The sequence below is a fragment of the Giraffa tippelskirchi genome, chromosome 6 (assembly GCF_054371585.1).
Source record: "Giraffa tippelskirchi isolate mGirTip1 chromosome 6, T2T-mGirTip1v1.2.pri, whole genome shotgun sequence".
Classification (NCBI taxonomy): Eukaryota; Metazoa; Chordata; class Mammalia; order Artiodactyla; family Giraffidae; genus Giraffa; species Giraffa tippelskirchi.
Genome location: NC_137280.1, coordinates 174,535,327 through 174,550,528, shown reverse-complemented (window position 1 = coordinate 174,550,528; position 15,202 = coordinate 174,535,327).

Here is a 15,202-nt window from a genome sequence, read left to right as displayed (position 1 = left end):
ATACAGTAGAAATTTGAATTTCAAAATTCACTATTTCAGGTCCAGTATATCATCTAAGAAAATACATTCTTAACAAGATAAAAAAACTATTTACTATTAAGAAACGAAAAGAAAAACTATAATGGCAATTGAAATGCAATAGAAAGAGATAAAAATTTTCAGCTCATCTCAAATTTAATAGTCAATTTAAAATATACTCTAAAAGAGGGGAATAACAAGATTATTTCAGAAAGACAAAGTCCAGAAAGTACAATATGGAATTTCAAAATTACAGCAAACTGAGAAACAATTTAATGCAAAAAAAATTCAAAAATGAAAAGTAAAAACCATGAGTTAAAAGCCTAGTAATTCCAGAAATACTGAGAGTATCATTGAATGAGTGTGCTTGTGTGTGTGTATGTATACATCTGGGCAGGGAGCAGGGTAAGTGAAGAATGTGAGAAAACTGTCTAAAGTTATAGCTACAACCATTAAAGAGCTTATATTTCCTTTATGTTTAGATAAAATACAGATTCAAAAATAAAATATGTGTTAATAACAAGGAAATTAAAAAAAAAACAATAAAGAAATGAAACAAAGACAATCCAAAATAAAATTCTACTGGATAATATTAAAGAAATTACAAAATTCTAAGATAGGACAAAACAAAGATAATCTGTATGTTACTTAGAAGAAATAAATCTCAAACCAAATGACATAAAGGTGAAAAATAAAAATAACAAAATTAGTCCTTGAATACCAGATATACACAATAAAAAAGGGATATTATACTAAAAAAAAAAACAAAAACACCCAAACAAATAAAACAAGGATGATGCTAATTTAAAGTAAGTTTTTCAGTCACAAATGAAGCAGCAGAACCTAATTACACATTGATAAACTGTGCAATTTAGTTTGGACAGAAATGATTTGCAAAAAAGATAAAGATCTTTATAATGTATGTTAGCTTGAACTCCAAATTGACCCCAAATGACCCCTGACCTTATGATGTCCTCACCCCTTGAACATGGGCAAAACTTGTATCTGGAGATATAAATTCCACGATTAGGGTAGGTATTAGGGCAAAAGTAAACAAGTAATTATGGGCTCATATCGGTTATATGAAGACAGGGAGATTATCTGAGATGACTCTAACCTAGTCAGATGCACCTTTAAATGAGATAGGCTTTTTCTGGAGAGAGAAATTCAAAGCTTGAGAGAGACTAGGCACCAGTGATGGCCAGCAAGAAATCAGTGACTTCAGTACTAAAACTGTAAGCCAATAACCCGAGAGTGTGGAAGCAGATTCTTCTTCAGAGCTCCTACCCCTGCTAACACCTTCATTTCCGCCTTCCAAGATCCTGAGCAGAGAACCTAGTCATATCATGCCTGAACTTCCAATACAAAAATCTGTGAGTCAATAAATGGGTCTTCTTTTAAGCCTCTAAGTTCCTGACAATGTCTGAAGTAGCCATAGAAAATAGAAATAAAGTGTGCTAAATTACTGAATTAAGGAGATCTGGACAAGGTCAGCAAGGTATTATGGAGAAATGGATAAGATGAGGAGGGAAATTCAAAGTGCTTGCATTACAAAATCATGGGCCATAACCACAACGGAAACCCACAAGCAGAACTTAGAACCCTGTAAAAACTGCACTGTTCACGAGCAATCCTGGTTGCACTCCTAGCGCCCCTCAAGTCATGGCCTGGCATTTTGGGTATAGGTTCTGAGCTTTAGAAGGAGGTTTATCATTCAGGAAAAGAAAAGGATACAATTGGAAGGTGACGGTTCTGCATCCTTGGGGACCCATAAATATATCTCCAGTAACTTGCTCATAGCACCTCTGAAAGTAAATGTACCTGTGGTTCCATATTATTTATCCCTCTCACACAGCATCATATCTCTTGAAATGAGACCCTTGAAGCAGCAATGATTAATGCCTTCTTACTTTTTTTATATATTCAGGGATATACACCTGTCTGGGTTCCCAGGCAGTGCTAGTGGCAAGAGATCAGCTGCCAGTGCAGGAGGAGATGTAAGAGACACAGGTGGGATCCCTGGGTTGGGCAGATTCTCTGGAAAAGGGTGTGACAACTCACTTCAGTATTCTTGCCTGGAGAATCCCAAGGACAGAGGAGACTGAGAGGCTACAATCCATAGGGTCGCAAAAAGTTGGACATGATTAAAGCGACTAAACTATCCCCACCACCATCACTATAGACCTGCATGACTCGAGGTTCCGCTCCTGCAGAGGTTTCAGGTCAGCAGTCTGTGCTTAGGGTTCTTGGATGCACTTCCTCTAAGTCAGTTGCTGTCTTTGGAAGGTTTTCTTATGGTGCTATTTTTATAGTTGAATATACAATATCTTACTCACTCACTTAGGTAATAATTTCCCTGCATCTCACACTTAGAAATTTTCTTTCAGCCTTAATATATATATATATGTATATATATATATATATATATATATATTACAATATTTGTAAATAGGATTCACTCTAAACCAGAGAAAACTCTTGATCCTTTGTTAATAAAAAAGTGTTTAAAGTAGTCACTATGAAAAACTCAAATACATGAGGTTTATCAACTTGAACTAGCAGAGTAAACAATAAACCACAATAAACATGTAAAAATATCTAAATCAATTTGACCAAGATGAAAGAACTGAGTAAAAAGAATCCACAATAATAAAAATAAGCATCAATATGTTAAATTTTGATTTCAGAACCATTTAAAAAGATATGATAGAACATCATTAGAAAGCTTTTGCATGGATCAGAAATGCCATAGAACATATTGGTTTCTATTCAACCTACCATCAAATTGACTTCCCAGGTGGTTCAGTGGTAAAGAATTTGCCTGCAATGCAGGAGACATGGGTTGAATCCCTGGGTCAGGAAGTTCTCCTGGAGAAGGAAATAGCAACCCACTCCAGTATTCTTGCCTGGGGAATCCCATGGACAGAGGAGCCTGGCAGGTTACAGTCCATGGGGTCTCAAAAGAGTTGGACACAATTTAGCAACTAAACAACAACCATCAAGGTACAGTGTGCATACAATGTATCTATATATTTAACTACAGGGCCCATCTCTATTTTTAAATCTTTTTGCCTCTGATTTTAGTACTAAAAGTATCTTAGTATCTTTAGTATCTTAGGACTCTATTCTTTATTATCTCCTCACTTATACATTTCCTTAGGAAATACTGTTCATCTCAGGCAATTTGTCATTTAATTATATATATTCTACTAATTTAAATATTAGTATCATCCTCCAGATTCTGTTGATATATGTAACAAGAACGCTAAGGATGCAGGAAATATTGCTTTGCTTAACTGGTGGGGAATTCTTCAAAAAGTTACTCATGTTTAAGGCAGAACTGACTCTACAACTTCTATCTAAGCATCAACAATGCTGTTTCATCACTTTTTAGATTTAATCCTTTGAGAGCACAGAACATTTATTCATCTTTATACCAACAATATCTAGGACAGCATCTAGCATACACTAACTGCATTATAAAACTGTGCTGAATGAATGCATGAGTGAGTAGATGAATGGAAATTTGTCTGAGACCCAGGTGGAGTCCTAAGCATTATCTTCCTGTTTTCATCTGGACTCAGTACAACTTTAACTATGTGAGGCTGGGTTGTAGGAGGCAGGGGCTGCATGAACCCTGGTCTCCTTTCTGCATTCAAAAAGTCCTGGCAGAGGCTGCTTCTTCCAGTATAACAACTCTCTACACTGTTATCTTGGTTTCTATATGACCTGCCTGATAGAAAGCCTTCATGGTAATAGTTTTTTCTTTATTTTCATCACTATGATATTAAGCTTAGAGTTACTTGGGTGCCATTTACTATAATGCTGATGAAGGTTCTCTTTATGAGCACTTCTTTTTATTATCCTTATTATGTTTTGTAGGTTTCCATGGGGGTGTTTCATTATTTGGTGGTAAAGCATACCTATTTCATTTTATTTATAGCTAATAGATATTTTCTTATCAAAGTAAGATTTGTATTGTTAAATCCAAGTTCCTTTCTAGTTTCCTTTATTAGGAAAGAGTATTCAGAAGAACTTTACATTCAGAATGATGGACATTTAGTGAAATTATGAAATGCTGCTATAGCATTACTCTTCTAGGTGAATTAGGCTGGCATTTCTAATTAGGGCATTAGAGGTATAGGCATAGATTTTACAGTAGTTAAATATTTGCTGACAAGATAAGCATTGAGTAAAGAAATTTGATCCTGTTCAGCTTTTAATAGAAAATGTTTTCTCTTTAGATCTACTTGCTCTCTGGGAAGGTTTATAGCTAATCAAAAAAGATTCTTTTGCCTGCTTATTTTTAGGTGTATAGATGCCTCCCATGAAACAAATATTCAAATAAATAAATAATTTTTTCCATTGGGAAAAATAATCAATATTATTATAAGTTGCTTTACGATAGTACAGAAACGAATCTGGATAGTTCCAATCATACTCTATAGTTCAGTAATAATTAAAACTTAATAATATTACAACACATTTTGCTCTTTTTGGAATAAGTTAAATATTTTAATTACAGGTTAACAAATATTTTAACAAGCATCAACTGAATTCTCAATGCTTTCAATACAATATTTCCTATGTCAAAAAAAAAAAACAAAGCAAAACAAAATTGAGAACATTCTTCCCATTTTCCACTTTACTGTGGTGCCACGAGTGTGTGTGTGTGTGTGTGTGTGTGTGTGTGTGTGTGTGTGTGTGTGTGTGTGTGTGTGTGTGTGTGTGTGTGTGTGTGTGTGTGTGTGTGTTAGACACTCAGTCATGCCCAACTCTTTGAGACCCCATGGACTGTAGCTCACCAGGCTCCTCTGTCCATTGAATTCTCCAGGCAAGAATACTGGAGTGGGGTGGCATTCCCTTCTCCAGGGGATCTTTCCAACCCAGGGATTGAACCCAGGTCTCCTGCATCACAGGTGAATTCTTGTACTGTCTGAGAAACCAAGGAAAGCCCACTGTGGTGCTGCCTTACATATATTTTTGCAAGATAAAATAACAGGTCCTCTCCTGAGTCAAAGTAGTAAATTTTGTTTTATACAATTTCTTTGTATCTAAAAGCAAACATTTAAAAGTTTATATTTACCAAGTAATCCAGCTTGAAGATTGGTAACCATTTTTTTTTATTAAAAAAGAGATTTAATTTATATAATAATTAACATGACCCAGGTAATGTACACTTAGATTTATGGTTGTTGCTGGTATTGAGTTGCTACGTTGTGCCTTCTCTTTCATGCTTAAAAAAGGACTTTATGACAGTAACAACTAATCCAAGTCCTTAGATATGTTATTTGAAAAGTAGATTTATTATTTATAATTAAGTGTGTATTGCAGCTAAATGGCAATATGGTATTTGCTTGGTTTGATATGTTATTACATAATTATTGTTTGAAAATTCAATAAAATGTTAAAACAAATAAACCTATTAAGGACAATGTTTCTGTGTGTGTTATACTCTCTGTCTCTAGACTATGAAAGAATGCAGCTGTGCTGATTAATTGTTTTAAAACTACTTGCAGAGTTAATCCCCGATCTACCAAAAAAGAGTTTACAAATCAATTGTTTTGAATCTTCATTATAATTTTGATTCTATTAAAAATGATACTTATCAGTTATGTGCCATAATTAAATTTTGCCCTTTTCTAGAACACAGTGATTTAATAGAATTGTCAACCATGAAATTTTACCAATGTATAAAACATTAAGTTCTATTTTAGCTTCAACATGTAAAATTGCTCATTTCTGTATCCTTTAAAAATATTTATAGATTTGTATTTTATGAGAAAATTTCCAAATTGTCAATATTACCGTGGTTAAAAGATAGGTAAAATGTAAAATCAGTAACAAAATCCTCATTATGTCATGTATTTCATGACAGTAAAACTGAATATTTCTCTTGGGTTCAATGTATAATTTGTATACAGAGAAAAATTATAAATTTTTAGCCCCTAACATAATTAATTAGCCATTTTCACATTAATCTGTTTGAGAAGTTTTCTCTTATAAGATTATAGTTTATGTTGAATTTGTAGACAGCTGTTTTATAGAGTAATCACATTAGCTATAAAACTGTAATTATGCTACAAATAATATTATAATTTTATTATATCTACAAGTTATACTAAATGATGCACTTTTGCTTCCTAATTTTTACCTTATGTTTGTGCTCTTGTTTTTATCACAACACTATCTGCTTGTTTATATCCCTCTTAAGTTTAAGCCTAACAGAGTCCTTTGAACAAACTTTTTACACCTATTAGAGTTGAGTGAAACTCAGCCTTTCCTGAGATCCAATGCTTTCCTGGGTATACTTCCATGATTAACACCAAGTAGTATACAAGATATTATGGGCTTCCCTGATAGCTCAGTTGGTAAAGAATCTGCCTGCAATGCAGGAGACACCAATTTGATTCCTGGGTTGGGAAAATCGGCTGGAGAAGGGATAGGCTACTCACTCCAGTATTCTTGGGCTTCCCTTGTAGCTCAGCTGGTAGAGAATCCGCCTGCAATGCAGGAGACCTGGGTTTGATCCCTGGGTTGGGACGATCCCCTGGAGAACGAGATCTGAAGAACACTCCAGTATTCTTGCCTGGAGAATTCCATGGGCTGTATAGTCCATGGCATCAAAAAGTCGGACATGGCTGGGTGAACTTCACCTCACTTCACTTCAATCCGTACAAGATATTGACTATCTAATGATTGCACACAAACATGTCTTTGCATTTGACATCGAGAAGTTAAGTGGGATGTTAAATTGTTTCCAAAGTTACTTTCTGCAAAAAAGAAACTGCTCTTGACATGTAAATTAAGATGGGACTTGTAAACATTAAAGTTTTCCTTCATTCTCCCTTCCCTCCTCCTTCCCTTTCTCACCAAAGAAAACCATCATTAAAAAGAGAGCACAGGGAAAGCCAACTTTGTGCCAGTCTGGAAAATCTAAAACCCTCAGGTGACAGCAGACTTCAGAAACTGAAAACTTTCCTAAAAGACCACATTCAAAACTCTGTTTTAAGAACAAATCAGAATAACTGGCGATGGTAAGAGAATGAGAATATTATTAATAAGGGTCTCGGTACACGAAAGCCACCCACTCAGTTGCAGATGGTGCTTGTAAATAATGAACACAGGACGAGCAGGAGTGGATCAGCAAACTGTGAGCCATGCCAGAGGACTCATAAATCTGAGCCTGAACGATCATCTCAGGGCAGGCTAGGAGAGACTGGAAAATTACGTATCTACTATTCTTAGCTGTCTTTAGCTTAACCGTAAATTCTAACTCTATTCTTTGTCACTCTGTCTAGAGTATCTGCCAACACACAAACCCATGTCATGTTCTAAAACATTATTGATGTTACTAATAACATTCATCATAATCTGAAATTATCTTATTATTTCATGTGATTACTTACATATTTCTTGTCTGTTTTCCTTTTTTCCCCACTAGAAAGCAAGCTCTGTGAGAAAGGGTTCTTATATAGGCACTGTTCTGTATGGTAACTAATAGCCATATGTAGCTATTTAAATTTAAATAAATGAGTAATATAAAACATTCATTTTCCATATTTTAAATGCTCAGTAGCCACATGTGGCTAGCGGCTACCATATTTGACTACATGGACTATAATCTCTATTAGTAGCTACATTTATAGTCTGAAATAATTTTTTAAGTTCATTTTTCTTATTTAACCAACACAAGAGTACAAAAGTCAGTATTAAGTCCTCCCAAGTCAAATGAGGACATTAATTCGATTGTTTTATTTCTTTTTGCCTTCAGTACCACTTTCCTCAGCTTCCTGACTGGAATGAAGGAACTTAGACATTTGGGAAAGGATCGTGGCATTGTCTCTGTAGCTTCTCTCTGAAGTTGTTGAAAAGCCTGTATCTAGGACCAGATCTATAAAATTAATCGGTTATCTCTGAATCATTTCTTTCCAAAATTGTTTTTGCCAGAATTTGGTTATAAACGCTCACTGTGTGATGTTTTATTTTGAATGAAACTCTCCTATTTGTTGGGTTTATTTTGTAACTTTATATGTAAGCTTACATTTCTTCTGACACCCTGGCACCACCGACGTGATGGACATGAGTCTCAGCAAGCTCCGGGAGCTGGTGATGGACAGGGAGGCCTGGCGTGCTGCAGTCCATGGGGTCGCAAAGAGTCGGACACGACTGAGCAACTGAACTGAACTGAACTAACATCCTGAGGACGTTTCACTTCCCCCTGGAGGACTAGATTGTAGAAATAAGTGAAATTATGCTACAACTTAGCCTTCCATGGTGGTGGTGGTTTAGTCGCTAAGCTGTGTCTGACACTTTGAGACCCCAAGGACTGTAGCCTGCCACACTGCTGTGTGCCAGGGATTTCCAGGCAAGCACACTGGAGTGGGCTGCCATTCCCTTCTCAAAAGGGGGTCTTCTCAACACAGGGATTGAACCCACGTCTCCTGCATTACAGGCAGAGCCACTAGGGAAGCCCTATCTCATTAGTTCAGTTCAGTTCAGTTGCTCAGTTGTGTCCGACTCTCTGCCACCCCATGAACCACAGCACGCCAGGCCTCCATGTCCATCACCAACTCCCGGAGTTTACCCAAACCCATGTCCATTGAGTCGGTGATGCCATCCAAACATCTCATCCTCTGTCATCCCCTTCTCCTCCTGCCTTCAATCATCCCCAGCATCAGGGTCTTTTCCAGTGAATCAGCTCTTCACATCAGGTGGCCAAAGTATTGGAGTTTCATCTTCAGCATCAGTCCTTCCAACGTATATTCAGGACTGATTTCCTTTAGGATGGACCAGTTGGATCTCCTTGCAGTCCAAGGGACTCTCAAGAGTCTTCTCCAACACCACAGTTCAAAAGCATCAATTCTTCGGTGCTCAGCTTTCTTTATAGTCCAACTCTCACATCCATATATGACCACTGGAAAAACCATAGCCTTGACTAGACGGACCTTTGCTGACAAAGTAATGTCTCTGCTTTTTAATATGCTGTCTGTGTTGGTCATAATTTTTCCTCCAAGGAGTAAGCGTCTTTTAATTTCATGGCTGCAATCATCATCTGCAGTGATTTTGGAGCCCAAAAAAATAAAGTCAGCCACTGTTTCCACTGTTTCCCCATCTATTTGCCATGAAGTGATGGGACTGGATGCCATGATCTTAGTTTTCTGAATGTTGAGCTTTAAGCCAACTTTTTCACTCTCCTCTTTCACTTTCATTAAGAGGCTCTTTAGTTTTTCTTCACTTTTTGCGATAAGGGTGGTGTCATCTGCATATTTACCATATTCTCCTTCAATTTTACAATTCTTGTGCATAAGCAATGGTAAAACAAGATCCAAAACGGTTACTGTAGCCCACTTACTTCTTCAGCACTCTTTTTTCCAAACTGATACTAATATGTTCTGTCAGAAGTACATCCACTTTAGAAGGTCATTCTGTTCCGGGTCTAGACGGTTTTAGTTTGGTTTATTTTGATTTCTTTCAATACCATCTAAATTGTCAGGTAACATGACATGAATTTTGTTGATGGGTGGGGCTGTGTTCTATCCCTGTTGTTTGGCCTGAGGCCAACTGTCCACCCATGTCTCCACTGGAGACTCCTAGACACTCAAGACTCAGTCTCTTGTTGGGACACTGCTCCTTTCTCCTGGCTCCTCGTGCACACAAGGATTGGTTTGTGCCCTCCAAGAGTCTGTTTCCCCAGCCCTGTGGAAGTTTTGTAAGCAAATCCCACTGGCCTCCAAAGTCAAATTCTCTGGAGGTTCTCAGTCCCTTTACCGGATCCCCAGGTTGGGATATCTGTTGTGGGTCCTAGAACTTTCTTAACAGTGTGAGAATTTCTTGGTATAATTGTTCTGCAGTTTATGGGTCATCTGCTTCGCATTTCTATGGTGGGTAACGCTGCGTGGCCCAGGACTGCTGCAGTCAGAGCCCCTGTCCCAGCGGCAGGCCACTGCTGACCCGTGCCTCTGTAGGAGACACTCACTCAAAGGCAGGTCAGCTCAGTCTCTGTGGAGCCTCTGGGTCCTGGTGCACACAAGGTTTTGTTTGAGCACTCGCAGCGTCTCTGGCGGGTATGGGGTTTGATTCTAATGCAATTTCACCCTTCCTACCAACTTGTTTGTACTTCTCCTTTGCCCTTGGATGTGGGGTATCTTTTTCTGGTGGGATCCAACATTCTCCTGTCAATGGTTGTTCAGCAGTGAGTTGCAATTTTGGAGTTTTCCCAGGAGAAGATGAGCACACATCTTTCTACCCTGCCACCTTGCTTACCTGAACACAGCCCCACCCATCAACAGAAAACTGAATTAAAGATTTACTGAGTGTGGCCCTGCCCATCAGAACAAGACCCAGTTCCCACCAGTTAGTCTCTCATGTCAGGAAGCTTCCATAAGCCTCTCATCCTTATTCATCAGAGAGCAGACAGAATGAAAACCACAGTCACAGAAAACTAACCAAACTGATCACATTGACCACAGCCTTGTCTAATTCAATGAAACTATGAGCCATGCCATGCAGGGCCACCCAAGATGGACGGGTCATGGTGGAGAGTTCTGACAGAATGTGGTCCACTGGAGAAGGGCATGGCAAACCACTTCAGTATTCTTGCCTTGAGAACCCCGTGAACACTATGAAAAAGCAAAAAGATAGGACACTGAAAGATGAACTCCCCAGGTTGGTGGGTGCCCAATATGCTACTGGAGATCAGTGGGGAAATAACTCCAGAAAGAATGAAGAGACAGAGCCAAAGCAAAAACAACACCCAGTTGTGGATGTGACTGGTGATGGAAGTAAAGTCCGATGCCATACAGAACAATATTGCATAGGAACCTGGAACATTAGGTCCATGAATCAACATGAACATTGACATTTTAGGAATCAGTGAGCTGAAATGGACTGAAATGGTCGAATTTAACTCAGATGACCATTATATCTACTACTGTGGGCAGGTATCCCTTAGAAGAAATGGAGTAGCCCTCATAGTCAACAAAAGAGTCCAAAATGCAGTACTTGGATGCAATCTCAAAACCGACAGAATGATCTCTGTTCGTTTCCAAGGCAAACCATTCAACATCAAAGTAATCCAAGTTTATGCCCCAACCACTAATGCTGAAGAAGCTGAAGTTGAACAGTTCTATGACAACCTACATGATCTTCCAGAACTTACACAAAAAGAGATGTCCTTTTCATAGGGGACTGGAATGCAAATGTAGTTAAGAGATACCTGGAGTAACAGGCAAATTTGACCTTGGGGTACAAGATGAAGCAGGGCAAAGATTAACAGAGTTTTGGCAAGAGAATGCACTGGTCATAGCAAACACCCTCTTCCAACAACACAAGAGAAGACTCTACACATGGACATCACAGATGGTCAATACCGAAATCAGACTGATTATATTTTTTTTGCAGTTGAAAATGAGAAGCTGTATACAGTCAGCACAAACAAGCCCAGGAGCTGACTGTGGCTCAGATCGTGAACTGCTTATTGCCAAATTCAGACTTAAATTGAAGAAAGTAGGGAAAACCACTAGACCATTCAGTTATGACCAAAATCAAATCCTTTATGATTATTATACAGCAGAAGTGAGAAATAAATGCAAGGGATTAGATCTGAGAGACAGAGTGCCTGAAGAACTATGGAAGGGGGTTCGTGACATTGTACTGGAGACAGTGATCAAGATCATCCCCAAGAAAACTTTGCTGTATATCTGAAACTTTTTTTGTACAGACTTTTTGTATGCCTGAAACTAACACATGGTAATCTACTATAATTCAATATAAAATAAAAATGTTTTAAACAGTTGTTTTGTCCCTAAAACACTGATTCAAGAAAAACAAAGCTGGTGTTTTTTTCTTTTTTTTAATGTATAGTTAATTGGAGATTTTGCATCAACTTTAAAATGTCATTAATAGCTTTATATGTTGTCCATAGTCCCTCCAACAAAAATTTGCTTTGTTGAGATTCATTTCTCTAGGCAATATACAATGAAATGCTACTCAATTTTCATTATTGTTACTTACTTTTTCCTTTAAGCTTTTTAAGCTTCCTTTTTAAGCTCAATGTTTAACCAATGAGTACATAAAAGGAATTAATGATGAATGAAGATCTAATAAATTAGTACATCTATATGAACATTCTTTTATTAGATTAAAAAAGGAAACTGTCCAGATTCTCTTTTATGTCTAAGACAAAAAAAAAAAAAAGATGTTAATAAAAATAGCAACCATCATTGGTGAAACGTTTTACAAACACCTTACTGATAAAGGCAATTTTAAGTTCTTACATACAGAAGCAATATGGGCAAGTCAATTTTGGTTTACACATTTTAAAGACATAGTAGGAAATCCACATGATCAGATTAAGCAGCAGAGAATAAGCAAATGCCGTCTAATGACAAGTGCAGCTTTCCAAGTCCACCAAAAGGGTGTCACTGGTAGGTACATGGGCTATAAAGAGTAAAATTAAATCAGAACTTCTGAAAATTCAATATTCTGAGTAATTCCATATTTAGGTTAAGGATATAGGCTAGGAACAACCTTATATGAGCAAGTCCACCCCTAAAACATATGGGGGCTGAGAAAAGAAATACCATCTGACTAAACATTTTTTTAAAATCAAATCAATCCGTATAATAAAATACTATTCATAATAGACTCTATAGCCTTACTTTGACAAATGCATCTTCATGATGAAAAAAAAAAAAAGCAACAGAAAAAAATTTAGAGTTTTAAATGAAATTTTTACCAAAGATGACAAATCTCTGTATTTATACCAGATAGTTCTCTGGATGTTCCCTATTAAGATTTGTTAAATGTGGGAGACTTTATTCTCCTTGCCTTAGTTTCATGGACAGTGGGAGAAGACGAGACTCTTGAGTTGGAGACAAGGGAGTTCATTTACTCACAGCAATATTAATAGTAGTCTGAGTGACATCCTTTTACACAAGCTTACTGAGCCCCAATTTCCATTTGGTAACAAGGGCCACGTGATGTCTGGGCATACAATGTCTTGTAGCATAGGAATAAAACCCTGATCATAGGAAATGTCAGTCTTTTAAGGATTCTGCCAGCAAACTTGTTCAAACTTTGCATCTGAGAGAGACATTATCTTTATTATTCTGGACAGCAAAATCCTGCCGTTTTCCAAGAAGAATACATTATCTCTGTCTTCCAAGTCTATTTGCTACACAAAGATTCTTTAAAATGTAGTCTGAAATAAAATAATGACAATGCTTCGCCAGCAAAATGTGTAGAAATATGGGACATTCACGGAGAAATGTCTCCCAATAGTATTACTGTGTTTGACTGAATAATACAGAAATATACAGCTTACAAATCACTATAAAATTATTTTGTAAAAATTATGTATGCCTTGATTTCAGCAAAATCATTAAATATGGTGTTGTAAAACAACCCTTTTACATAGTTTTTGTTCTATTGAAAGTAATGCCAAATTAAACATCTTTTCTTTAGTCATTATAGTTCTTATATTTTATTGATATTAATTTGGTAAAATCTAAGAAGTTGAAGTGAAGTTGTCTATTAAAATTCTTGAAGTAATTTTTATATTCAGAAATAAGGATTTTGAAACTGAATTTTATATATTATCATCATAAAAGACAAAATATTTTAATTTCAACACATCATTCACTAAATTTATTAAATTATATTGCCATTTTACCACCTCTAAAATATATTTGCACGATAAAACAAAGAATCATCATACATATTTAATTATCAGTGCACTTCAGTTCAGTTGCTCAGTATATTTAATTATACATACATATATATGTAAATTATTCAATATTATAACATATTGTTCAGTTGCCATGAGGTATGTGAATTACGGGCTTCCCTGGTGGCTCAGTTGGTAAACAATCCACCTGCAGTGCAGGAGACCCAGGTTTAATCCCTGGGTCGGGAAGATCCCTGGAGGAGGGCATGGCAACCCACTCCAGTATTCTTGCCTGGAGAGCTCCATGGACAGAGGAGCCTGTCAGGCTATGGTCCATGGGGTCGGGAAGAGTCGGACATGACTGAGGACAAACACGACACTTCACATTAATTACAAGCCATTATTTATGGATTCTTTTAGAATCCTGCATTAGAACACAAAGAAAAGCAGTATAAGGACCATTGGCACTATTTCATTGAATCTATAACATTTATTCTGTATATGAGGAAGATCCTATCATCAAGTTTACTAATATTTTCTTCTGCATAAAATCTATTATTCCTATTCAGTGGAGTTTACATTCATCTTTAAGATTTCCATTTTTTGTCCTTTTAGTATTTTTGTTTTCATTATATTTATGCTTTTCTTTAAATTATTGAACATATTTATAATATATGTTTTTTGTTTGCTTTTTGTCAGTTGAGATTTCTGAACCTGTTTCTCCTAACTGCTAATTCTCAGATTATGGATCACATTTTCCTGGATTTTTATATGACTAGTATGTTTTGATTGAATGCTGGACATTGTAACTATTATGTTTTTGAGTATCTGTAACTTGTTGCTTTCCTTTAAAAGCACTGTTTTTATTTTTTTTTTGGTAGGAAGCTATTTCTGGATTAGCTTGATACTTTGATAACTTGTCAAGTTCACTGACTATGCTGCTGCTGCTGCTAAGTCACGTCAGTCATGTCTGACTCTGTGCGACCCCATAGACGGCAGCCCAACAGGCTCCTCTGTCCCTGGGATTCTCCAGGCAAGAATACTGGAGTGGACTATGTCTAAAGTAGTCTAGCAGTCTTTACGAATAGTTTATCACTATTGAAAATGTGTATATACCATTTCTGGTGACTCTTTAAAGCCCTAAGTGTTCAATAACATCTTCCTACCCTTCCTTGTCTGAATTCAAATGTCTTTACTATGTGAGTTTTGGCTGTTGTTTATCTTACAGATATAATTTAGTTGTTCACTGTCTAATCTGAGTATCATCCCATATAGTTATATAACTAAATACCAAAGAGGAGGCCATGCAGATTTCTGGAACTTGTTTTTTTGCCTAAAAATTATCTTGTATGGTATTTCTCCCTATATATTTCAGCTGCCTCTACATCTATGAATATCTATGATCTTTATCTTCTCAATACAGGCATATCTTGTTAATACTGCAGGGTCAGTTCCAGATCACTGAAATAAAATGAATACAGGGATAAAGAGAGTGACACAAAATTTGTTTTCCTA